A 363-nucleotide genomic window follows, 5' to 3' on the forward strand; every position below is an offset into this window, starting at 1 on the left:
GAGGGGGCGGGGGGGGGGGGTGTCGGGGGCGTGGACCGGGTGGGGGAGCCTTGGGAAGGGGCCTGATGGAGCTCTGGGGTCTCTCTTCGTTTCCGCCTCCTCAGTGCAGGGGCCTGGAGCTTGCACTGCTGTTCCCCGGACTGAAGTGCCGCGGGGGGGTTGAGGGGGCAGAGGGAGGGGACGGGTAGAGGAGGGAGCGAGGGAAGGGGCGGGGAAAGAAAAAAGGGGGGGAGAAAGAGCTACGCGGCAGTCTTGCGAGTGCGCATGCGCCGGCCTGGCGCGCTGCCCTGGGGAGGGGGAGTCGGGGCAGCTACGGGATTTGGAGTTCTGGGAAGCTGTCCGAGAGTGGGGGTCTCGGGGACC

This window comes from Galeopterus variegatus, unplaced genomic scaffold, assembly GCF_000696425.1.
Source record: "Galeopterus variegatus unplaced genomic scaffold, G_variegatus-3.0.2 Scaffold1936, whole genome shotgun sequence".
Classification (NCBI taxonomy): domain Eukaryota; kingdom Metazoa; phylum Chordata; class Mammalia; order Dermoptera; family Cynocephalidae; genus Galeopterus; species Galeopterus variegatus.